The following is a 27,101-nucleotide window of genomic DNA, read 5'->3' on the forward strand; positions in this document are numbered from 1 at the left end:
ACAAAACAAACACTTTATCTATAAATTTTGTTGTCCAGTGATCGATTCACAGTCCACAAACTTGAAAATGTTAAGTAAAGCAAACATGCTCCTGATCTCTTGTGGTGATGATCCTCCACATGAAGGTTGAATCATTTTGATACACATGCTGACGTTTCCTCGCCAGACAAGTTTGTCAAATCTAAAGATGTTGGTGGCTGCCTTCTGTCTGATTCAGAATGTGAAATTAAACAAAAAACAAAAGTTTCAAAAAAATCCTTAGACATTCATCAGCTATCTCGTGAAGGTCTGAGGGCAATTCATAAGCTGAGCATTGAATTGATTTAAATAAATCAAATGTACAATAATCAGAGTTTTGCAAGATTTTGTAACCTTATTGATAAAAGCACTGTTGACATGAATAAAAAAAAAAAATCCAAAAAAAAAATCAATCACACTCTTGTATAATCCCAATTTTCTAGCATATCAGCTTCAGACTTTCAGTATGTCAGGAATGCCCACAGATAGGAGCTGCAGGAGGTGACCATAGGAAAACAGTGAGGCCAGCCAGGCTTAACGAGAAACACAAAGTGACTATTGTTCCCGCTGGCAGTGATCCTAGCTGCTGCCTTCCAAACTCCCCATGTTGTTTTGGATCAGTCGGTTTTTTGTTGAAGTGACAGCAGCAGTCAGCTACGATCCCAATTAATATTAAATGCATACAAAATTACTGTAGAAAATTTGCATACAGTGTTGGCTTGAGTTTCATGCTGAGTCACAACAAATGAATAATTTGTCCGAGCCTCGTGCTGCACTTCTATTGTCTATAATCTACCACTGCTATTATTTGACTGACTATTAAAAAGGCTTTAGGCATGCAAGCTGTACTTTCTCAAGACTGAAAGCAGAACAACTCAAATCTCATTCAAGACATGACAAGACATTATTTGTGGAGTAAATAAATTAATCCTTTTGTCATTCCAATCCTGAGAGTGTACAGATTCAGGCCCAAACAATAGCATTATTTCACAAGGGGTCAAGAGAAAGCCTCAAATTTATAGTGGGTGGGAAAATGCCCCTAAAAAGCCTGGCAAAAATTACAGGAATTAAATTCTCAGTGTGATGGACTCAGGCAGATGGAAAATGCTCATGAGTGCAGTCTAGCTGGCTTTTCTCTGAGCTTCCCTACGTCAGAGACTTTCTCATATGAAAGCATTTAGACAGAACGTGGTTTAGACCTCGTTTCCCATCGCTGCCGTGCTGCTGGCACTGGTAGCTGTCGTGAGCTGGTTTGGCTGCGTCTGATTAGTGGCTGGCAGCAGGTATTCACAGGTCAGTGGGCTTGGAATCTGACCTTATCCAATGCCAAGTAAAATATGATGCTGCACTTTGTTTACTACTAAATAGAATCTTTCAGCTTGTTTCAGCTTCTGGTTTGCACAGAGACAATGATATATGGTCCTCCTCAAGGACCACACTCTTTGAAGTCATACAGAAAAAAAAGACAAAAGCAAGGATGTCATCACTGAAATAAGTTAGTGCAAGGGATGTAGTTGTGGAAAACTCGAAGGTTGGAATGAGATGGACTTCCCCAGCGAAAAGCAGTCTTCCAAAAGTTTAAAATGAGTTGCCCACGATGAACTAATGAAGTAGGCTTAACATATTGCCATGTGTAGGGAGCAACTGTGAGAGCTTTGTTACTCCTTTGTTTCTAGCAGCTTGCTACAAACACACATTTTGTTGTCATTTCTTTAGCTGAATCTAAGAAAAAGTCTAAAGATAACACAATTTGACAGACATAAAATAGTATTTTTGCACCAACAGAGGGATTTCTAAAGAGCTGTTAGCCAATAATGTTGCACATCTCAACATGGTGTGCACTGTGTCCTTAAAATTTTTGAGGAAACTGGTGGAGGTGGAGGACAGGTGGAGGACAAAAGAAGACGTGGAAGGCCTAAAAAAAAACTATCTACAGCAAATAAGAAACAGGAAAAAGTCCAGCTAAGACCTGACATAGGACCTGAGAGATGCAGCCGAGAATTCAGTTGATCCATCTACTGTCTGTTGAAGCCTCATCTGTGGTTGGCTGTCAAGAAGCCATTCTTAAAGAAGGGAAATGGCAAAAAGAGGTTTGTCAGTTACACAAGAACTGGACTGAAAATTAGTGGCAACAGATCTTTTGGAGTGATGAATGTAAAGTTTTCTTTGGTTCGGATCATTGTTATGTATGGAGGAGGTCAGGAGAGATGTAAAACAAGGTTGAGGCTCTCATAGTTTGGGGCTGCATTTCAGCCAGTGGTATTGGGGATCTTATCAGAATTGAAGGAAATATGAACAAAGAAAAGATTTTGATCCACCATGCAATACCATCTTCATTTTTCAACATGACAATGACCCCAAACATACTACCAATGCACTAAAACCTGGATAGAAAAACCCAATCAGTCATGGATTGGCCTCCCTAGAGCCTGGACCTGGACAGTGTAGGATCATCTTGACAGAGAATGGGAAAAAATGGCTGCCAACATCCAAAGAAGAGTTTAGAAATGTCCTTCAAGAAGCCTGGAGAGCTATTCCTGAAGAAGGCTTGGCTAAGAGAGTTCAGGCTGTGTTGAAGAATAAAGTGGCCATGCCAAATATTGCCTTTCAAGCTTGTTAGAACTATACAAACTCTGTCTTAGCCTTATATACTGTATTTCCATGTATGTTTGCATGTGTTTCGATAGATTGCTGCACCTATTTAACATTTTCCTAGTAAAATATTTAAAAAAAGAGAAGTGGCTCAGGACTTTTGCACAGTACTGTGCCTATGAAAACACAATTAATAATTTGGAAGAGTGAGGGCCCAATTAAATTTTATACTAAGTCAATAAATTGTTATTCTCTTTTTTTACCCCCCAAAAAAGTTTCTCTGCAGCTGTGAGGTAGTCTCTATTAGACTTTGGTAACATATTGATTTGTGTATGCAGACATCAGTTTAGTTGTCAGCTAAATATATTTACTGGCCGTTTTTCAAATGTCTAAGACATTAGTTGGAAAAAATTATATTTGTTTGGACTTTAACCTAACTGCACTTTTCTTGGTTTCAAACATTTATCAAGCACTTCTGTCATCTGGTGTAAGAAAATGGGGGTCTCACTGTTTGGAATCAGTGAAAGAGCCTGAGGTGGCTCAGATTCTTGGATTGAAGCATGTGTTTACGATAAAGATTCAAATGCTGTTTACACTGTTCACTGCCCCATATAAAAGTAAACAAAGGTTCGGTCCATTAGACTTTATGAAGGTGTGTCTTTGTCGTTCCCTCATCATAGTTGCTTTTCTATGCATTTTATTCAACAAAAACAGGGAAAAATGGGCAAAGCTGCAAAGTTAATTTTATCATTTTATTTCTTTCAACATAATTATTTACATGAAGTAAAATTAAGCTGAAACAGCTTGATTTGAACATGAATTCACAAGTACTGTGTGGCTCGCCAGTCCGGCTAATCCGTATGGTAGACCTACAATGTATTTTGGGTAAAAAAAAGGAAAAAATCTGAACCTGATTTAATGGAGCAAATTCAAATTTGATTGCAGCTGTTCTCAAAATACACAGAAATGCTGAGAAATGTAAGAGCACAGCAGCTCTGTGACTGCGTGTTAGAGCACCTGAAGTGTTAGGCCTCAGTCACACAGGCTTAGAGTAGGAAATATGTGGATATGGCAAATGGTTGCTGGCAGTTGTTGTGAAATCAGTTGCTTAAACCCCAGTTATGCAGGCCTAGAGGTGGTTATTGAGACCCGCTCACCGTCTCTAGGCCTGTGTGACTAAGGCCTTGAGAAGATAAAAACAAATGTAGAAAAAAACAAATTTCTGGAATGTATTATTCAATTTATTATTCAATTCAAGTTTTTCTTCAGTGACGATGAGTCCAAGCTGCCCCATATGCCCATTTCCCTACAACTAAACAGACATAAAAAAAATTTAACATTTACTAATGACACTACTGGATATATAAGTCAAACCATTTTAGATTTAATATTAAGGAAACATATCAGTGTGTATTTTCACTTAGTGTAACAGGGTAGTCAGATTTGTTGATTCTGCAAGTGAGAATTTAATACAAAGGTAAGCTTACAGTCTTTTCCAATGCATCCTACACAGTAGATAGATTTTACAGGCTGGTCCATAAAGTCCTCGTTCAGTCCCAGTGGTTCCTGTGGCTTTATAGTCTCATGATCCTTGACAGAACGCCCTTTAATGCCTTCTCCAAATGCCTAAAGGTCTCCTTGTGCTGAGTTTTCATCCCTGTACTTGATAATGGTCTTAATGCCTATGTTACTTTAACATGTCACTGAAGAACATTTACAACAGTCTTTTACACAGAATTTTCATTTTTCTGTTAACAGAAAGAAAAAAAAAACACAATATTGAATTTACCATGCAAGAAATGATTTTTTTTACAGGGTACACCGTGTACAGGTCACCAGCCTGTCGCAGGGCTAACACAGAGAGACAGACAACCATTCATGCTCACATCAGTTTAGGATCACGCAATTTGGAATCACCAGTTAACCTAACCCCACTAATTGCATGTCTTTGGACTGTGGGAGGAAACCGGAGTACCGGAGAAAACCCACACAGACACGGGGAGAACATGCAGACTCCACACAGTAAGGCTCAGGCCAAGGTGGATTCAAACCCAGACCTTCTAGCTGTGAGGCCACAGTGCTAACCACCGCACCACCATGCTTCCCAGCACCTCCTTGGTAAATCCCACATTTGAAGGTGACTTGTGCAATTGCCTTGAAGTTGGCCTCTAGTGTTGTTTTCCATATTCCCACTGAGCTCTTAGGGTCCTGTTGATCTTGTATAGTTCTAGGCATTCCAGGATTCATGTGTGTGGCATCAAGTGGCATCGGTGCACAGGTTGGTCAGTTTAGTCTTACAGTCTCGAGTGACTGCTCTATCTACCAGTAGCTGGTGTTTTGCTCCCCTGGTATTTCTGTCAGTTCCTTCCTGGGCCCCACACATGCATTGAGCCATGTGCGTGTTCGTCTTAGCTGCTATGATGCCTGACAGGAGTTTCCATGTTGTGTTGAGGCAGGTTATTGACCGGTAGTTGGATGGGACTGGTCCCTTCTGGGGGGCCTTGGGAATCAGGACTGTCCGGCCTTCGGTCAACCATTCTGGGTGTGTCTTAGCCTCTAGCAGCTGGTTCATTTGTCCTGCCAGGTGCTCATGAAGTGCAGTTAGCTTCTGGTGTGAATCATATCAGGGCCTGGTGCTTTCCAGCTCTTCATATTTGAGACTCTTTCTTGGATGCCTGCCACTGTGATGGTTGTTGGAGCCTGCTCTGGGAAGTTGTTGTGACCTGCTCTTAGATCCACTAGCCGAGATCTCTGTCCAGAAGAGTGCAGTCCTGGGAATAGCTAAGATACTGCGCAGGAGCCTCAAACTCCCAGGCCTCTGGTAGGGGACCCAAGCTAGGAGGACATATATGTTTTTTTTTTTGTTTTGTTTTTTTTAATTGCAACCCTGTATGTCACCTTGGAGCTTGAGGATGTGTAATATTTCATTTTGACATATGGAAGCAGATTAGTCAGAAAAAATATTGATCTAGTCATCCATTGTGGATACACTTAACAGTTGTAGTCCTGAGAACAGGGAACAACAGTAATCACAGGAAATCAAAAACACCAGTGAGTACAGCTTCTCTGGAGTCCAAGAAAAGTTTTTATGACGGCAAACACAAAGCTCTGTTATGCGATATGAATTCCTTGGCCTTGGAAAACCTCACAGAAGGATCAAATGGTCTACACACTGATTAACAGAATAATCAGTGACATCACTGTGTCTGGGGGATGTTGAGCTGTGCCAACATACATACCAGGAAATACTCAGGGGACTCTAGGAATAGACACAACTTCTGTATTTAGAGCTTGGTCTCACACCCACACAGAAACACCAAAAAAAAACCCCAAAAAAACTGATCAATTTGCACATACATAGGTGAAGTTAAATGAACTTTCATCATCCCCATGATCATCAGCAGAGCTCATCATTCTATCTTGGGCACTGATGCAAAAAAATTTGCTTCAGGAACTGGATCTTTTAAAGGTGAATGGAAGGAAAACACACAAAAGAAGATATTATTCCTATTTCTGCAAAGTCCAATAAAATGACATTTAGACATAATGCAATGAGGAGTCTCAGTCTTTGCCATATTTTTTTAAATCTCACTTTAAAAAAACCAAACCATGTAACCTTTAGAAAAATGATTGCATTAGTATTTGGTATCACAGAGAAAAATACAAGATTCCATGTTTTCTTCAGATTATATAAACACTGCTAACGAGATATTGCAACACATTTCTGAACAAAGCCTCCACATGTGGCTGCCTTCATGTGAAATTAATTCCAAGGTTGTAATAAAAAGGAAACCCGCAGACAAGCTTATGATGATAAAATGCAGGCAAAGCTCATTTTACATTTGGCAGTGGTGTGAATGTTAATTAAATATAAAGATCAGAAAATTCAAATCCAGTGACCTAAGTGACCTCCCTCCTTCAGCTCTTCTGGGGAGACACCAATACATTCCCAAGAGGGCTGACAGCCAAACACCTCACCTAGGAGGTGCCCAGGTGGCATCAGATGGAGGTCAGAGTCCTGTGGGGGAGTAGTGCCTCCACTCTGAATCCCTCTCAAACACTCAGTTCTTTCTTAAGCAGCAAAGACCTGTACAGCATCTCCATCACTGCTGACACTGTGCCAATGCATCTGCCTGTATCTTGCACCCCTCTCGCCTCACTTGTGAACAAGACCCATAAACTCCTCCACTTGGGGCAGCAACTCATCCTTGACTTGGAGTGGGTACTCCAACCTCTTCCGGCTGAGAACCATGGCCTCGGATCTGGAGGTGCTAATTCTTGTTCCCAAACTCAGCTGTAAACATTCCAGTGTGAGCTGAAGTTCACTGTCTGATGAAGCCACAAGAGCCACATCATCTGCACAAAGCAGAGATGAGATCCTGAGGCCACAAAAGTGAAGATGCACAGCATCTCAAACATAGTGAAGTGATATGTAACAATCACTAGTAATTTGTAATCCAAATAGCAGCTTTTGCAACTTTATTAGCTACACATTGTTAAACTGAAAACAAAAGCTTGTTATAGAAAAGACTGTGTCTATTACTTCTTCCTTCTTTCACTTTAAGATGTTTGACTTCTTCTGGGCTGGACTATTTTCTTTGCTTAGCCATGGTAGTCATTACTCTCTAATAATAATAATAATAATAATAATAGCTAAGCTCCTGTCTCAGTTCTTGATATTGTAAACAAACCAGAAATATAAATCATATCCACATCCAAAACAAAGCAAAAGACAACACTGCAAGGATAATCAATCAAATTAAGTACAACTGTCACAGCCATTGTGTGAGCCTTACTTGCTTCTTTATATTTTAATTTCATGTTAATTGAGTAATTTTAGCTTTTGTAACTTGCTCTGTATGATTTTTTTTTGTTATATAACGCTGCAGTGGTTTGACTGTCATAATGAAGCCAATGAACAGCTATGGATGTCTCCTTTTGGCTGAACCACTGACCTTTTTATTTAGGTTTTTTTCCAACTCAGCATTAAAAAGCTGAATATCTACAGATAGCAGCTCCTGTCACTTGGTGAAGGACAGCTTCCTCTGCCAATCTCCTCCATGCGGCAGGAAACCAACATTTCCCATTTATGTAGCTTTACACTTAAAGTGCCACAAGCACACGTACTGTACACATGTCAAACTTGTAATGAGAGTGTCAGAAGATAAGGCTGGGTTGATGAATGAGGGTTCAACAAAAGCATCAGTTGGCAACATTAATGTTTTGGCTGCCCTGGGTGGCTGGGGCCAAATTGTTTCTTGCGTTAATTACATTCTTGCTCTGGTTGTTGTGACAAAGAGTTAGAAAGAAAAACACAAGTGACCATGTCAAATTCCATTTGGTCAACAGCTTTTCCTATTAAACAGCTTGAAAAGCTGAACTGGGCTGAATTATGTCCTCTGATTTTGTTTGATCATAGTAAATGCACACGCCCATACAGACAAACACACTGAAGTGATTCAGACCCATAAGACTAGGTCATGAAAACTGAACCAAACAATATCAGTCTGTTTCCTTAAAGCTATACAATTCAGGTCATAACATAAAAAACAAAACAATCAAAGTTAGAATCCATTTAATCCAATTTATACCATCAAACAGACATTTTCAAATCTTTTTGGAGAAACAAAAACAAACAAAGAATCCCCATCTCTACTAATAAAATAAAATAAAATAAAATAGTTCTTTGAAGTCCACTTAAAGAAGGATACATTTAGCTGGTGCATTGTAGTCTCCAGGGATCAAGTTGGTATGATCACCAAAAACATTTGGAAGCATCACAGAGCCTAGCAGCCTAGCCTAACTGGTTAGTTTTAAGTATTGTAGTGAAGTTTACTGTTGTGTATTATATGTTGGTGTCATGAAATGCTGCGTGCCAGACAGGATGAGGACCCCAATGCAGGACTCAAAACTCGGGAGTGAACACAAAACACATCTTTATTGCTGGAAATCACAAGGGGACTGAACCGGGCAGGGCCAGCAGCAAAAACCAGTTAAAGAATGACGGACGGAAAACCACACAGCAGAGCGCACCGACGACCAGAACAATGATGAGGACGCGACAACAAACAGGGGAAAACTCAGGACCTAAATACATGAGGGTTAGTGAGGGAGGTAGACACATCTGGGAAACACAGGTGAACAACACAACACTAATGACAAAAAGGAAAACACAGTTCAACAGTAAATACAAATAAGAACGCTGGGTCAAAAGACCCAGGACCACGACAGTTAGACTGGAGTAGAGTAGCTGTGGTGTTAAGGTCATCAATGTAAATTTAAGGTGATGATGCCGATTAGATTCTCTCACCAAATTCTAGTTTTTTCTACCATATAAGTGTTGGAAATTAGCCATGATAACTTATGTAACATTAATTATCTTGCTGAATCCAGTGGTCTAAATCCAAAGAGGGCAATAAAACCCGGAGGAGCAGCAGGAGCATAAGCCAGCTGATCACAATCACATAAAGAAAAAGCTACAGGATCTCACAATACAAATTACTATGCCTTGTTTCTATGCAATTCTTTTCCCCACACTACACCGCTACACCCAATCTCAGTGTTCTCCTACCTGCCAAATCCCACTTTAACCTCTGCTTATAGGCTCCTCCCACTCAGTGGTATATCCACATGCTCCATGGCCACTAAAAAACACCAACGTTTGGTTTTGCCATGACTCAAACATTACTGTCAAAGGTGAAAATCCTCTGCTTACCAGACTGCAGCATAACAGCCCTACATACTTCCTGTAAGGACTCTGTTACTTCATTCTGGTGGTTGGCCAAAGTCTCCTGTCATAATCTAGATATTCTCAATCAAGCAAAGTAGGTACAGGAGTTTAATTAATCTGACCACTTGAATTTTTACCAGAGAAATCAAAATCTGTTGCCTACCTTATGTCACGGTCCTGGGTCAGTTGCCCAGTGTTTTCTGCTTTTTGATCTTTCAAGTTCTGTTATTGTTAAATATCTTCAGTTTGTTTATGGTTTGGATATTCCCTTTGTGTTTGTTTTGAGCATTTCGTTTGAAATACAGTGGTTATACCTGCCTTCCTGTGTTCCGTGCCATGTCTGCGTTCCTGTTCCCATGTTTAGTTATTTCCTGTTTTATTTCGTCGGTCGCTTGTCTCTCATGTTTCGTATTTAGTTCTACATCCCTTGCGTTCCCTGTGATTAGTATCAGCTGTGCTCCCACCTGTTTCCTCTTACCTCATTAGCCGTTGTGTCTTTACCAAGAGGGGCAACTCCACAAAGGGTAAATGCAGACAGTAGTGTGATTTTTAGGTCTTTGTATTATTTGCTCCTGTAACGCTTCTACCTGGTTTTTGCATTCTGTGAGTGAGTCCAGCAATAAAGTTGCCGATTTGAGTTTATGTCAGTCAGTCGAGTCTGCTTTTGGGTCCACATCCTGCCTGCCACACTGCTGTTTCCACGATACCTTAGCTCTTGCGTGTTGAAAGTCAAACATTCAAGTTACCAACAAACAAAGCTTTTTTTTTTTTTTTTTGAGTGAAAGAGGAAGCATGCTTTACGCCTACAAAATCCCTAATGGCAGACCATCTGAAAAACAACTCTGATCTGAGAAAAACACTTGGTCTGCAGACAAGATTCCCTACAGGTCACTATAGTGACTTGTGTTTATTCAGATGGTGAGTGCTGCACAATCTAATCATCCATTAAGAGTGATAGAGTCCCTGCATTTATTCAGTAAGCAAGAGGGAAATCTGCTCCTCCTCTCTCCTTATGTCTTTGATCTTTTTCTTCCCCGCGTGAGGAAAACTGTTTTGGTAGCAGCAGTCAGACGTCCTCTATCCTCACCAATGAAACGACCGGTCCCCCTTGAATTCATCACACGTAGTGAGGAAATTCTCCTGACACTAAGTGGAGCCACATTTGGGCCAGACACACATAAACCAGTACTTGTTTCCTTTCTCTTAGACAGTTCCTGACAATCTCAAGAGTTTGTCCATGTGGACCTTTCCGTCACCTTGTCAGCATGGGGCAGCCAAGTGCAGTGAGTGGAAACCGGACAAAAAGGGAGAGCGCATTACAGGTCCTGTCAACTACTGCACAGGCTCAACGCACATTTACAAAAAAGAAAACAGTCCTCCACATTCTCATGCAGCTGAGACGAGTCTTGGGCTTCAGCACTCGGAGAAGGCAAACAGTGGAAATCCAATTTAAGGACACGCAGGGTGCAACAGGTCTGTTTTGATGAATGTAGCTGCAGCATAAATAAATGAAGTTACTCACTAGCGTAATACAGGTGGAAACGTGTGCACACACACACACACAAACAGAAAAATGGCAATGAGCTTGAAACCAGATTTTTCATGACAAAAGCTATCCTTAAATTAAATGAAAAGTTAACCATCTGTATACAGCTTGAAGCAATTCCAAAATGCTGGATCCTGTCTTATTTGCTGAATGTGTTGTGGATGCTAGACTTACCATAAATGCCACACCTGACAACACCACCAAAGCCAGCTGAAATTAAATTTAATGAGAAGAGAGAAAAGACGTTAGAGTCTCGTACAGTAACAGTCTACACGCTGAAGCTATAACGTGTCCCAAAGGTTATATTTTTAGGTTTACAACTCTGTGTGCCTTCATTCATACTGTTTGTCTGGACACACACTCTTATCTCTTTTTCTGTGTTGCTTGGCAGTGCCTTCATCTGCACAGATTGCTCCAGAGCTCGGCCCCCCTCTGTCTAAGTTCTCAGGCCACCCACCTCACCACCAGACAAACCCAACTCTGTCAGATGTTGGTAGCAGCGTGGCAGTTTCCTGGTCTGGGCTTCACACAGCAAACCCACAGTCAATAATCTCAGCATGAAGAAATACTGTAAATGTGTTTAGTTATGTTTGAAAAGAAAGACCTTGTTCTTAAAAACAGTAGTGACTCAGTGTAACTGAACGCGCTACTTTGCCCTTAAACCAAAATGAAAGGAAAGTGAGGCACTGCAGTGGAGTTTGTAGTTTAGTCCATTGCACCGGAGATGGCCATTACTAGTGTCGTACAAGTTTATAGTCAATGCTCATGAGATGTTGTACAGCTACACACTGATTTTTTTTTCAGTCAAAAGAAGAAGAAAAAAAAAAAAAAAAAAATCAACCACTTAAAAAATATCTGAAAAATAGACTATAAACCTATAAATTATGGGATCTGTTATAGTAGTGCTATAATACCAACCTGACAGTCAGATGGTTTGATACATCTGGTAGATCACTCTTCTGTTTGGAAAGAGGCATGCACACATACTTGGGAGGTGACTGGATAATCCATCTTTTACCACAATACACCACCTGGTTATCTTTAACTCTCAGATGAACAAAGCTAAGGCTGCAGAAAGTGCCAAAAAACCCAAACAAACCACAGTCTGAGGAGCTTTGAAAGCTAGAACACAACCAATTCAGTTTTGATATTAGCATGTTTTTAGATAATTAATTGTTTTTGTAAGAAGAATTAATGCATAAAACTAATGCACCACCTATTTGGTAGGCTACCTTTGGTTGCATGGCTGCATTTGGAGCAGACTGTTTTTTTACAGGTGGAGCTGTCCCTTGAGCAGCCTTAGGCCCTAGTCACTCAGGCCTAGACACCATTTGGCAACCACCTGGCAGCCACTGGTCACTGTTAGATGTAATTGTTTGCAAAGAAGGAGGTGCACCAAAAACCTCCTTGTGATTTTTTTTTTCCAAGTTTCACTACTGCTCAGTGTTTAATTAGTGAGTGTTTGGAGACAATTCTACATCTTCTATGTAAACTACAAGCAATTGTGGCAATCTGCTAGCAACCAAAGCAATCACAAGGAGATTTCTGGTGCACCCTTATTGCGACTGATTTCATCCAGTGATAACCAGCAACCAGCCACCAACTGGTCATGATTCCCTAGTGACTGGCTTTGCCGACCGGTCTCTAGGCCTGTGTGACTGAAGCCTTACATCAAAAAGACAACCACAACTTGCAAAGCTGGTTCAGTATAATGCAATTACCTGATAGGCCCACTTCATAAAAATGGGGTATTAACTTGTCCCCCCAACTACAAGCAAAACATCTCTATCTCAATCATTGACATTAAGTTTAGATCAAAAAAAAATTAGCAAAAGTCCATCAATAACCAAATAAACACCAAAGAAAGTGCTGTACTGGGGGACTGTATCCTATATGCATTGCCCTGTGCCACTTCCATTATCTTTGCTGAATGTGCAGCAAGACTTCAGAGGCACCTGGTTACAATTGGCAGTAAGAGCCAGATGGTGAAATTGCTGGAAGCCTTTCATAAACATCCTGCTGTTCTCTTCTATATTTCTACACTTCTTTGGCAACCTGACTGAAATGTGGCAAAAAAAATTTCTGTCCAGTTCGGTGCTAATTCTCTGATAGGAGATAGTGACAACACCAAACAACTGTCTACAGTACTATTATATGTGTGATATATGGGTGAAAATTAGTGCTTTAATTCCCAAATTGGTAGTTTAATTTGATTCAGTAACATTAGAGTTAGCTTTTCAGCAAACAAAACTGCATAATAATGAACATTTTATTAACCATTTCACCACTGAAAAATTGAAGCCCCAAATTTCAAAGCTTTTAAAGAGTCCATATTTGCTTTCAAGTCAGAGATGTCTATTACAAAAAGAGGATTTATGGTTTTCCTTTCATATGCTCTGTTGCTCCCCTCCACCACCCCTTTCATTTTGTCCAGATCAGACACTCAGTTGACTTCCACACAGCAGCTGACTGTAATCTGAGGCATCCTCATCTGCCACATAAGCTGTGAGCCATTTAACCTGAGGCTGTTTTTCAGAAGTGGAAAGCCACCAGATGGAGGGTGATGGGATGGAAGAATTGTGGACATCTGCGGAAGACTGGAAGAACTGGTCCTGAGGACCCAGACTTCATCACCTTCATTTTAATGGTGAGAGAATACAATTAAGTGGCTGATTGTGGTCTCTCTCTAATAAGCTTAAGCTGCCAATTTTCCTGAGGCTTATTATAAAGTATTTTGCTTAGATATGTGAATGCCTTCCTTTTTGATTTTTTAAACTTGTCATTTGTAAAAGTCTACAACAGTTTGTCATCAGGGGGTTTGTTGAAACACTTTAACCTGCCTCCCAACACCTTCAATTCAATTCAGTTTTATTTATATAGCACCAAATCACAACAAAAAGTCACCTCAAGGTGCATTATATTTTAACCACCTGAGACCCTGCGTCCACATGTGGGGACATTACATTTTGGCTTTGCTGCACCTTATACTTCATTGTGCTCAATAGTATTTTATACTATAAGTCATGTTGTTTTTGTTGTGTTATGCTATAAAATAATCCCAGTGTCCACATCTGAGGACATCTTTTTTTTTCCTCACAAAAGTATGTAACAAGCATGTAACAAAATACAACTTCCTGTTCAAAGAGGAAGCTTACTATATATACATATCAGGTCCATCTAATCACAAATATCTAGGAGAAATTGAAAATGCATCGCAAACAGGAGCTCGGGTCTCAGGAGGTTAAGGTAAAGACACTACAATAATTATAGAGAAAACCCAACAGTCAAAACAATCCCCTTTGACCAAGCACTTGGCGACAGTGGGAAGGAAAACTCCCTTTTAACAGGAAGAAACCTCCAGCAGAACCAGGCCCAGGGAGGGGCAGTTATCTGCTGTGACCAGTTGGGGCTGAGGGGAGAGAGACAGGACAAAGACATGCTGTGGAAGAGAGCTAAAGATTAATAATAACTAATGATGAAATGTGGAGCGGTGTATAAACAGAGTGAAAAGAGGTGAATGAAAAGAATTACTCAGTGCATTATGGAAACCCCCCAGCAGCCTAGGTCTATAGCAGCATAACTAAGGGATGGTTCAGGGTCATCTGATCCAGCCCTAACTATAAGCTTGATCAAAAAGGAAAGTTTTAATCTTAATCTTAAAAATAGAGTGTGTCTGTCTCCAGAATCCAAAGTGGGAGCTGGTTCCAAGGAAGAGGGCCCTGAAAGCTTTTAATTATCCTATGAACCACAAGTAAGCCAACAATCTGAGAGCGAAGAGCTCTATCGGGGTGATATGGTACTATGAGGTCTTTAAGATTAGATGGGGCCTGATTATTAAGACCTTGTATGTGACGATAAGAATTTTAAATTCAATTGTGTATTTAACAATGAAGAGAAGCCAATATGGGAGAAATCTGCTCTCTCTTTCTAGTCCCTGTCAGTACTCTAGCTGCAGCATTTTGGATCAGCTGAAGGTTTTTCAGGGAGCTTTTAGGACAGCCTGATAATAATGAATTACAATAGTCCAGCCTAGAAGTAATAAATGGATGAATTAGCTTTTCAGCATCACTTTGAGACAGGATGTTTCTAATTTTGTAAATATTGTGTAAATGCAAAAAAGCGGTCCTACATATTTGCTTTGAAGGAGATATCCTGGTCATATTTTACCCCAAGATTACTCACAGTGTTACTGGAGGTAAAGGTAATGCCATCCAGAGTAAGTATCTGGTTAGACACCATATTTCTAGGGTTTGTAGGGCTGAGTACAATAACTTCAATTTTATCTGAATTTAGAAGCAGGAAATTAGAGATCATCCAGGCCTGCAGGAAAGTCATTAAGACATTCCTGCAGTTTAACTAATTGATGTGTGTCATTTGGCTTCATGGATAGATAAAGCTGGGTATCATCTGCATAACACTGAAAATGTATGCAACTTTTTCTAATCATACTGCCTAAGGAAAGCATGTAGAGTGTAAATACAGTAGAACTGATCCCAGCACAGAACCCTGTGGAACTCCATAATTAACCTCAGTGCATGAAGAAGACTCCCCATTTACATGAACAAATTGGAGTCTATTAGATAAATATGATTCAAACCACTGCAGCACAGTACCTTTAATACCTATGGCATGCTCTAATCCCTGTAATAAAATGTTATGGTCAACAGTATCAACAGTTGTTCTTATTTGCTTCAATTAATTATCAATAGTAAGATGTCCTAGCTTTATGGGGGGCTTTTTTATAGAGCAACAAACTCTTTTTCCAGGCTAAATGAAGATCTTCTAAATTGCTCAGATGCCATTTCCTCTCCAGCTTACGGGTTATCTGCTTTAAGCTGCCCATTTGTGAGTTATACCAGGGAGTCAAGAACTTCTGATTTGAGGCTTTTTTTAGAGGAACCACAGTATCCAATGTTGTCTGCAGTGAGGATGTAAAATTATTGATGAGATAATCTATATCTCTGGCAGTAGAGTTTACATAGCTGCTCTGCACTGTGTTGGCACATGAAATTGAAGAGCATAATAATGGAGGAATTATATCCTTAAACGTATTTACAGTACTTTCAGAAATACTTCTACTGTAATAAAACTTGTTGAGATGGGATCAATGTTGAGCCCTTGATCCCATTTAAAATGTTAGTACATAATAATGTAATAAATATTTCAAAGTAAATTTTAAGTGTTTATTAATGTGCATAATTAGTTAACAGCTGTAACATTTCCAGTATAGATTTTGTTTTACTATATTGTCATATTTGTAGTAGATCCATAGTATGGTGGTTTATACATTTGCCTAAGAGGCAGAAGAAATTAAACACATGGAGGGGGGGAGAGTGACCCCTTGTCAATAAGTAAGCTAACAAAAGAAGCACAGTCATGATATTTGTATTACACATTGTTGAAACATGGGCAGTTAACCCCAATCTCAAAATATGTTACCATCTCATTATCACTTCATAAAAGTATGAGGGTAAAACTACAAAGCGTTTTTGGTTTAGGTCGTAAAACAAAGGCTTCAGTCATGTAACCGTTGCCAAAAGGCAGCAGAACAGTAGTATACACAAATTCCAGATGTTCACGCACATCGCGTGAGATTTGATTTAAAAAAGAAAAAAAAAACTTTGGGAAAACAAATACTAAGTAGCACATGGTATGCGAATCTCAAATGAAAAGACGTTTCTTTTTCATAAGAGTGTTTGGGACATCTGTAGAGAACATTTCTACATCACAGCTGTGCTGAAGAGAAAATGTAAATAAAATCCAGAATGAACAACACTTCATATCTAATAATTGGGGAAATAAACAGCTGTTAACAGAGTCATGTCATCCCCGGGGTATTTACAGTAATGGCATGGTAACAACAAACACATAAATCTATTTTAGTGCTGCTTAATTCCATTTGACAAAACATCCCTCAAGCTTCAGTCTGGGTATTTAAACAATTTGGTGTTGCATATTGAGAATTTAACATGAAATTTTATAATTTAAACTATAACTGTCATCCTGCTCCTTTCTCTGCTTTGCCTGGAGTCCAAAGAAATGTAAAGAGTAGGGAGCGGGGACAGGAGGTGCTAGACACCATCAAATTAGGAGCAAGTGGTCCAGAACTTTATGAAGGAAATTCACATTGATGCTGTCCAACATCTGGATGCAGTGGGAAATACATTAAAAAGAACAAAACACTGACGATCTGCAACTTTGCCAGAAATATGTTTCTGCATGGAAAAAAAATTATGTAACATGACTTTTATGAAGCAAAGCAAAAATGAGATGGGCCAAGTGTTGCTCCAGGGGCAAGCACATCCCAAATTTCTGGACAGGCAAAAAATAAAGAATAAAAATAAAGATCTTTTGACCAGGGTGAGAAAAAAGGAGAAATAACACACAAAGTTACATTTCCTACTTTGATTTCTCCTTTTTAGATAGTCAAGCCACTTCATATTGCCATGACAGGGGTCTCTGAATAAGTCTGTAGCCCTTTCAGAGAGGTCAGATTATAATCTCTAGCCTCCTCATAAAACATAGTTAAATAATCAAAAAATTTATCCATATATTTGTTAGTTGGCAGTCCTCTATCTCCATCTCATGGTTTCCACAGATGTTGGGTGTTTGCTCTGGCTAGCCTGAGAATAATTACACACAAAATGATGATCAGGTTTCCAAAACTTGTTAAAGGTCAGTTCTGTGACAGGGAGGTGGAAAAACTGATGTGCTGTGGCCCCCATCGGCGTGTGGAGACGTGAGAGCAGCACGTGGATATAGAAAGTGTAAATGTGCACGTAAATGTGCACATGCACAAGCCCCAAGAGTAATTAATTGATGGATGATGAAACATAACAAATGTTAGATCATAATTTGTATGCATGCTTAAATTACTATATCAACTAATGTCAGAACTACTCGTAAGAAGTAATGCATTTCATTTGAGTTATTAAAGCATTAGGAGGAACACCTCAGACGGCAATTACTTGGTTAACAATGGTTTTAAACCCTCTGCAGATATGATCATATTGTGCCACTAGAAAAATTGATTTTGTTTGAATGTGATAAAAGCTGTAAGATACACAAATGTTATTCATATAAATAGTTGCTTTTGTATGTGTATACACACACGCAGCATTTGTGTTTAAACAGGATTTATGTAACCAAGTACAATTTCATTGAAATTCCAAATCATTTACAAGGGAGACCTGGCCAACAGGACAGCTGCATCACGTTTACTTCTTCCTTCCTCCTGCTCTGTGCAGTGAGAACAGCGAGTACCATGAGAGTGCAGTCTGTTATTGAAGCTTTTTTTTTTTTTTAAACGTACAGCTATTTTACATATATGAGTCATTTGAGTCCAATGGTGAGGCCAGTTTGTTCACAAGCTGGAGAATGGAGTATTTTCAGTTGTGCCTTTTTCAAGGAAGAATCTTTTTCAAGAAATACAGGAAAAGAAACTTGCATTCAAATTCCCCAAAAGGCCCCAACACCAAATATATGGTCAAAAGGTCCAGTTCAGAGTCCCTAATTAGCTGTGGTCATACTAGCAAACATCTAGCAGCTCATTCTCATTCTCATGTTTTGTTTGCTACTCTTATATAACTTTAAGCCATGATACAATTTAAACAGACAAATTATATACAAATTAACGTCTGTAGTGTTGTCATGAAAAGGAAACTAGCTACAGAGACCAAAATTATTTTTGTACCTAGTTGTAGACATGTTTAATCCTGTAACTGGACGGGCATTTGTGACGACCCCTGCAAATGGTGTGTCCAGCCTTTTTGTCATGGCCTTACGAGCCAGGTTGTGAGGACATTTTAACATGCAATTGTAAAGGAGCCAACCTCAGGTGGCCATTAAAGTAAGGTTTTAGTAGGTCAATGTTGGCTTTATTTTTCTGCTCTTGAAATTGCCATCTGGTTATAATTAGGCCCCACTCACACAGGCCTAGACACCAGTTGCCAACTACCTGGCAACCGCCAGTCACGAGGGGAAAATGAGTATTACCCGACTGGCAGCGAGTGGTTGCTGGAGGTTGCTGTTAAATCAATTACTAAGACCCAGTCCTGCAGGCTTAAAGACTGGTCAGTGACTCCATGGTAAACACCAGTTGCTAGGGAAGAATTTATATTCCCAGACTAGTTGGTGAGTGGTTACGGGAAGTTTCTTGTTGTTGCTAGGTGAAATTGATCACAAAGAGGTATATGGTGCTGCACTGAAGGCCTCCTTGGATTAGCTTTGGTCACTAGCAGTTTGTTGTAGTTGCCTGTAGTTTGTATGGAAGATGGCGTCTGCAAATACTCGCCAACTACTTGTGAGGCGGTTGTGAAACTGTGAAGAGAGTGATGTAAACCACAAATGAAGACTGTTTGATTTCAAAATAAAAGTTTTGCCTTACCACTGAAACCATGTTACAATAGTTAATTTTGCTTAGGAAGGCTCCTAACTGAGTGAAGTGATCCAGATGTACAGTATTTGTGTGGCGGCCACAATAAGTGCTGTTCTAATTCTCCAAATGCTTAGGACAGAAGCTTCATTACTTCCTTTATTGCCTCCTTTAGCATTGTGCTCATCCTTTTTGAAAGAAGAGTAGAACATGCCATCACTTAATTCATAGTAATGGACCATCCAACCATTCATTAAAATGATCAGCAAAGCTGTGCACATAATATAAATGTTAATTAAAAGTGCATTTTATAACTTGCAAAAAAAAAAAAAAATATATATATATATATATATATATATATATATATATATATATATATATATATATATATATATATATATCCCAGACAGCAGCAAAAACAAGTAGACCTGATGAGGCAGCGTGATGGACAGATCGTATGGGCCTGCTAATCAAAGTATTACAGTGTAAGCTTAGGTTTTGCACATGTTTTTCTCTCTGAAAACAATAAGACAGCTCAAATAAATGAGAGGACACTGAAGGACAATCAATATGTTTTTGATAAAGGGAGTAACGTCTATTGTGCGAGGTCCTGAGGACTGAGACTCAAGCAGATCTCAGGATTTGTCCAGAGGAGAGCTGCTTTATTACAAACTATTCCAGTGTATAAACTGGAAATCTGTGTGTAATTGCTGACCTGTACGATGTGTAGAAGAAAACCAAACCTTATTCACCACCATCAAATCATGAACCATCCCTTTGTTCTATTACTGTGCTATATGGGTAGACAATAAGCTAACACACCAACATAGTCCTATTAATAGCTGAACTTCAACAGACATTTCACATTTATTTGAAACAGATTTAATAGAGAGAAGTTCCTCACTGTATGTGCACCACTGAGAAAAAGACAGATCACATCAGTTCATTGCAGAAATAAGTGTGGCTTGGCACCAAATACTCCAAATACCTGCAAATATGTGGGTCAGCTGCAATACCACCCCTATCCACAACTTTCAGTCACAAAACTGGCACTCTTTAGTAAATCCAACAGCTTTTTAACATTAACAGAAGGCATTGTACTGCTGCAGACCATTAATAAATCCAACCTTTGTAATAAAAGGATATCTTTCATAGGTTGTTCTCGATTGTTTGACCTGTAAAAAAAAAAAACAACAGGGTAAGAACATGTTGTGAAGTAAGATGTGGGTTTTGCATCATCTTCACATCGTATTTTCAGCGTGGTGGACATCCAGCTTCACATTGTTAAGGAGACTAGAGTAAGGTCGTTCAGATTCTCAGCATGTCACTCTTCTCTTTTCCTTAGGAATTCTCCTACCCACCTTTCCTTGACCTATGCTGTTTTCACTGAAGGAAAAGTGGCTAGGAAAAGGAGATGGGAGGTACTTTTGGAACATACCCCAACACAACTGTCTCCATTTTTGGTTTGCGTTGCACCTTTTCAAGTTAGCGAGTCTTTGCAGACATCTTCCATGCAATGCACAGGTGACCACAGCAAGCTGCTTGCAACTAACACATTCACAACCCTCTTTCCAATCAATTTCACCGAGCAACAGCCAATAGAGTCCAGCAACCACTGGCCAACCGACCAATCTCTACACCCATGTGACTGAGGCCTTAACCAAACACTACATCACCAAAGACTCCAAAGTGAAGTCTTAACTAAAATATAAGATTTTATACATTAAAATTCACAGTTCTTTATGTTTACAGGTTAAATAATTGATAGCTCTGTAGGTCACAGGCTAAGCAGACTGCTGGGAACATTATTGTACAGCTTTTTCTCAGCTCACTTAAGAGCTCTAATCTTGTTACATAATTAAAAAATAAAGGAACACTGATAACGTTTAAACACTCCTCATATATTGCATGGGTATCATTTAAACATGACTAAAGATAAATGGATATTTCCATTGAAGAGGTTTTAAGTATTTTAGAATCGTAGGCAGTTAAATTGCTGACTGTGACTAAACCCTCCATTTTTCTTAGAAGCAGCCTCCCCAGATCAAACGCGTACTTGTCCAATCTGGGCAGCAATACAGTGATTTTATCCAGCTCCTGTGATGCATTAGGCCCATTATGTAACACTTTTTGAGTGCTTGAGGAAATTTCACCCAGTTTTCAGCCACAGAATCTTTACTTCTTTGGGAATAATTTTCCATCCCATTTTATTCCTAATTGACAGAACCAGGCCAAGGTGGATTTGGACATCTTCAGGAACAAATTAAAATCACGGAAATGATATTAAAGTAGAAGACTGTGTAGGGCTTAAAGTCTGGCACCTTCAGTTAATGAGAAATTAAGTCTGATAGGCAGGGCAATGCATATTACTGGAAAATGAAATAATATTTAGTGACAGCATGAAGATACTTGCTTAATAAGAAAATAAAGGCAGTACACTTACACCCCAAACACGTCCTTTTTTCTTCTCATCCCTGTGATGTGTTCATGGTGCAGATGGTGCAGATGTAAATTTGCACCTAAGATTTTTTTAAGTGGGTGATAGTTTCAAATGCAACTTTTAAAGCATCTCAACAAATATCAAAACACACAAACTATTTTTGCACAGTTTGTCACAAAATGTGCCCATGAGCTAAATGCACAGTTGATGTATTTTATGCCTGACGTGAAAATTGTCCTTCAACACTCTTTAAAACTCTTAAATGGTCCATAAGAACACCCAATTTCAGGATATTTGCCTTGATTTCTATCACGTCATCCTGCTGTTTAACGTCACCACAGCTTAAAAACAACTGACCAAATATTTGGGGCAGAGCTGCTCATGTAAGTCTTTGCAAAGCGCTCATGTCCCAGACATAATAAGCTCTGAGCAATTAGGCTACATCTGATAGGGAGTGACCATGTCTTATCAACCTCTGGCAATGCTCAGGAAGAGTGAGTCTGTCACAGCTACATGAACTAAAAAACTATGCAGCTCATGGAAATGCACTGAAGCAAAACTCCAGCATCAAAGACAACAGGTCATCTGCATGAACCCTTCTCCAGCTGCTGACCTCAACATTATTGGTATAAGGTACTGTATGATTGAACCTTAGACACCTTTTTGGTACATTTATGAAAAATGTCACTGTAAATATAGTGCATTCTTTAGTTATGGCTGAAAACATGCTTATGTGACATCACGATGAGCTTTACTTTTCACCTTTACCCACAAAAAATCTAATCAGTTCATCCTTCACATGAACATTTGCACCAAATATGAAGAATTTCCAGATGTTCCTGAGATGTATGTCATATATACGACATACATCTCTGGAACATCTGGAAATTCTTCATGAAAGTGGTGACAACCCAAATATAGTCAAACCCAAGTTAGGTTTAGCTGTGCACAGATCCAGACAGAAGCTTGGAGAGGGACGACGGATCAGGGAAGTTTCGATGACTGTGATGACAGTCAGTCACAGGGACAAAAGCAGAGCCAGGCAGTCTGAGCATCACCATGGGGGCATAGCACTTTTCATCTGCTGAAGATTTCCAGCCATTCCCATGAGTATCAGTCTCATGGGGATGACACAGAAATTCAAGCATTCCAAAAACAGATAAGCCCCGACACAATTTAGAAGAGGGCTGAAAATGCCCCAAAATACAAATACTCATCATGACAACTGTCATATGTTCTTTTGAAGAGGAGCCTCCCTTAATATATATCCAAGCTGGAATATGGCAATGTAGGTTTTTCTAAGGGTCAAGGAAAAATGAAAATGATGCAACAGTATTTTCCGTCCTTTGCTGGCACGCTTTCAAAGCAGCTCACTCACAGACCTCCACTGTGAGACGCTGGAAATGTCTAAGGATTGCCAAGGACACTCTAGTGATAAAAGTGAACCAGGCTGGAACGGATCCTTTAACTTCTAAGGTGTCTGGTTCTAACGCAGAATCACTAAATCCTCAGATGACATTTTATAATCATCAGCGTGACTCGGGAGGGGAGCTTGGCAAAATACATACAGTTTTGAGTTTTTATAAGATCAGAGGAAAAAGAAAGTCTAGTGTGGCATAGTTACTGCCGATGAGACAAATTTTTCATACCTTGAGTGTTTGGTTCAGTTAGCATCATCTACATCTATTTTCTGCCAGATTACTCACTTTGGACCGCTGCTTCAAATGTAATGGGAACAATGGTATATGCCAATTGATATGAGGGAATATCTTCTTAATAAAGATGGCACTGCAAAGAAATTGACTAGAACCAATACCAGAAGCAGTGGACTGGGGTACAATTTTAAAAGAATAACAGCAGAAATTTTACTACTTGTGGGTCTCCTCAGCACAAAGTAGACAGACTATGTTTTAGGATTCTGATAACTGTTTATTTTCTGTCCTCACAGACAGTAAACAGCATAAAGGCTATGCTCCCTCTTTAAACAGCCAGAAGGCAGAGTTAATTAGAAAATGGCCAGCAGCTTGTGCCAATCAGCCCTCCCTGAGTCACTCTGCCCCATCTCCTCTCCGGCAGCTCAGCAGAAACCACACCACACAAATCACAGTGTCTGTAAGATGCTGAGGGAGGTACTACAAACCAAGTTCAACATAGCCCAGTTGTCTTTTGCAGGTGGCTTACCCAGGGGTGAAAGTAAGCCACATGGTCCGGTACTGCGTACCACTAGCTGAAAATACACACAGTGACTGATAAATGCAGCTCATTTCCTGCACGGGGATTCTGCAGCAGCACTGACAGACATACTTGCTCTTTAAGCTAGTCGCTGTGGCAGCGCTCATCCTCCACCTGCATGCAGACTTCTTTTAGCTTCTTTTCAGTCCTTGTCACCATCTTGTTGGCTGCCCCTCACTCCCTCCAGTGGAGAAGATAGTTTAACATTTTGTAATTGTTCTTAAACAGGATTAACCAGAATGTTTATTATTTTAAGCAAGAAGAGGTTGCAGTAAATTCTCACCTTGCTTCCTGCTCCAGTTCTTCTTCCAGCTGTGCTATTTCGGCCTGCAGGGCAGTGATGGAGGCCTTGAACCTGTTCTTCACAGAACCCTCCAGCTTGCTGAGCTTGGCCCACAGTTCCTTGTTTTGGTGCTCCAGTTGCTGGCGAGCATTTTCACTTTTGTGGACAGAGATCGAACTGTGTGCACAGTGTGCAATGTTTTGCTTACAGAAAACATAGAGGCACCTTGCGGCTACTCACCTCAAGGTGCTTTATTTTGTAAGGTAAAGACCCTCCAACAATTACACAGAAAACCAACCAACCAACCAGCTGTCAAAACAATAATATTCACATCAATTCTTGATGTGATTTGGGGCTAAATAAATAAAATTGAATTGAACCAAGAAACAGCAATCAAAAAACAAAATGTATAATTAAGTGTATAAGATATAAATTCAAACATTAATAAAGCAATTGGGCAAATAAAACAAAATTGTCTTGTCTTGTTTTTTTAAGTCCTGTGATTAGCGTTGCATTTCCTGTTTGGGTGCAACGGCTGCATTATTTGCAGCAGCTGCTTCTCGAGGGGCAGTGCTGTTTATTCACTGTCAGAGGCCATGAGAAGATTATTTGTAACCTTCACTAATGCTGTTTCTGTACTGTGATGAAACCTGACTGAAACTCTTCAAACAAACCATTCCTCTGCTGTTGATCAGTTTCAAGGATTTCTGAGAGAAAAGGAAGGTTGAAGATTTGCCTATAATTGGCTAACACAGCTGGGTCAAGTGATGACTTTTTAAGTAATGCTTTAATTAATGCCACCTTAAAAGCCTGTGGTAGCCAATAGACATGTTGATGGTTTGGAGGAAGTGACTATTGAAGTTAACTCAGAAAGATCAATTGGAGAGAGAGTTTTAATACCAGCAGTGCTGAAAGCAGCCAAACAAGAAGACGTGTGGTTGAGATGGTTATGAATATTTTTTTCTCTAATGGTTAAAATTTTATTCGTGAAGGAATTCACAAAGTCACTAGAAAAAGCATTTCCTGCAGAAAATGCAATGTGAATGTTAAAAGATTGGAGCAGAAATGCCTAAAAAAAATGCTTAAAATAGCTCAAACTTGATTTGCTGAAAGAGCTTGACCAGAAAGAGCTGAAAGAGCTTATATATATATATATATATATATATATATATATATATATATATATATATATATATATATATATATATATATGAGTGAACAGTCTGGTGACATGGTATGTGGACAACAACCTCACCCACAACACAGACAAGGCCAAGGAGATGATAGTGGACATGAGGAAGGAGAGGAGACCTCATCGACCACTGTTCATCCCAGACCTTGAGGTAGAGAGGGCGAGCAGCTTTAAGTACCTGGGGGTCTACATCAGTGATGACCTCTCCTGGACACTGAACACCACACAGGTGCTGAAGAGGGCTCAGCAGCGGCTCTACTTTCTGAGGAGGCTGAGGAAATTTGGCATGTCAACCAAAATCCTCAGCAACTTCTACAAATGCATCATTGAATCCATCTTGACCAGCTGCATCACTGTGTGGTATGGCAGTGCTACTGTGAACGACCGCTAACGCCTGTAGAGAGTGGTAAAGACTGCCACAAAAATCACCAGGACTGCACAACCCTCTCTGCAGAGCATCTACCATTGCAGAGTCCACAGGAGAGCTGCCTCCATCATCAAAGACCCCACCCACCCCCAACATGGATTATTTGCACTTCTACCTTCAGGCCGGAGGTATAGAAGCGTGAAATGCAGGACTACCAGACTAAAGAACTCTCTCTTTCCCACAGCCATTAGACTCCTAAACAGCTGAGCTGATAACTCCGTCATAGCCATTACTGCACTTGACTGTCTTGACTTGCACTGAACATACAGCTGCACATGTATGTTCAGACTATTTTTACCATGGACTGTTGCAACATAGGATATATGCACAATGTACATAACTTGTTATTCTTTGAGAGTTATATTTATTTTTATTGCATGCTTAATTTTATCTATTTTTGGTATTTTGATTTTATATATATATATATATATATATATATATATATATATATATATATATATATATATATATATATATATATATATATATATATATGGGTTTTGTCATCGTACTGGCAAGAATTTAAAACTACTTTCACCCCTGGGCTTACTAGAACCTAAAATAACTGCTATCACAAAGGTGGTTATCATCTTTCTTTGTTAGTAAAGATTCCTTTACATTCTCACATAAAAAGATGCAGTTTGAATCATCATTTACCACCTACTGAAGTCAGTGGAACTGGTGATAAAATCTATAAATGAATAGGCTACAAAAAAATCGCTTAGTGATACACAAAATAACAAAGTCTACAAGCCATTATTACAGCTATTTTCTGTATTTAGAACCTGAATAACCAGATATTTCTTGCTGAGGCATGTTTAGTAGTGCTGTGCCATATCATATTGTCGGCAATAATACTGGTATAAATTTTTATGTGATATAAAAGTGTCAGCACAATATCATTGCTATAGCAACACCATGTGTTTACATTCCCTAGTGAGCACAGTGAGATAAGCACAGGCATGTCTGAGAGCAAGAGCTGTGTGTCAGCTTCTGATGATGATGATTTAGTACCTAAAAAGGGAGCTACTTCAACAACCTCCAATAATCCGCAGTACTTACATTTTTTGCACATTTTATACAATAAAACTGTTCCAGCTAAAAGTAAAAGCTTGTTTCGCCACTTGATGCAAAAACATACAATTGAGTACAACCTATGAAGGAGGATATATTAGCTGGTGATGCAACCCAAATATAAACAAATGACTCAACCAAGCACTGGTAGCTACACTCACTAGCTGCGCTCCATATGACAGGAAGAGAAATA

This window comes from Archocentrus centrarchus, chromosome 24 (assembly GCF_007364275.1).
Source record: "Archocentrus centrarchus isolate MPI-CPG fArcCen1 chromosome 24, fArcCen1, whole genome shotgun sequence".
Classification (NCBI taxonomy): domain Eukaryota; kingdom Metazoa; phylum Chordata; class Actinopteri; order Cichliformes; family Cichlidae; genus Archocentrus; species Archocentrus centrarchus.